This window comes from Phaethon lepturus, unplaced genomic scaffold (assembly GCF_000687285.1).
Source record: "Phaethon lepturus isolate BGI_N335 unplaced genomic scaffold, ASM68728v1 scaffold47027, whole genome shotgun sequence".
NCBI classification, from domain to species: Eukaryota; Metazoa; Chordata; class Aves; order Phaethontiformes; family Phaethontidae; genus Phaethon; species Phaethon lepturus.
Window position 1 is genome coordinate 2,131 of NW_010553490.1, and position 468 is coordinate 2,598.

The window sequence follows — 468 nt, forward strand, 5'->3', positions numbered from 1 at the left end:
CAGCAGCTTCTCCTTCCCTCATTCCCTGCACTCCTTGCCCATCAGCAACACCCGCGGCAGGGGTCACCTACACAACAGCTGCATCCTCAGGCAACTCTGGTACCTCTCCAGAGCAGTATTTATCCGTGCTGTCCACAGAACAAGATGGGGCTTGTCCTGGTGCCAGCTGGGATAGAGTTAATTTTCTTCCTAGAAGCTAGTATGAGGCTATGTTTTGGATTTGGGATGAAAATAATGTTGATAACTGATGTTTTCAGTTGGTGCTGAGCAGTCAAGGACTGTCCAGCTTCTCGTGCTGGCCGGCCAGCGAGGAGGCTGGGGGTGCACGGGAAGTGGGGAGGGGAGATGGCCAGGACAGCTGACCCAAACTGGCCAGAGGGATATTCTATACCATACAACGTCATGCTCAGTATATAAACTGGGGGAAGAAGGAGGAAGAAAGAGACATTTGGAGTGACAGTGTCTGTC

At 51.9% G+C, this 468-nt stretch overlaps 1 protein-coding gene across 1 annotated transcript in view; it reads right to left on the reverse strand.

The window, feature by feature from the left end:
* Nucleotides 1–468, reverse strand: part of LOC104624239 (traf2 and NCK-interacting protein kinase) — a gene marked incomplete at its 5' end in the record, with an annotated part of 10,354 nt that overhangs the window by 2,008 nt on the left and 7,878 nt on the right. The gene's annotated exons all lie outside the window — the stretch shown is intronic.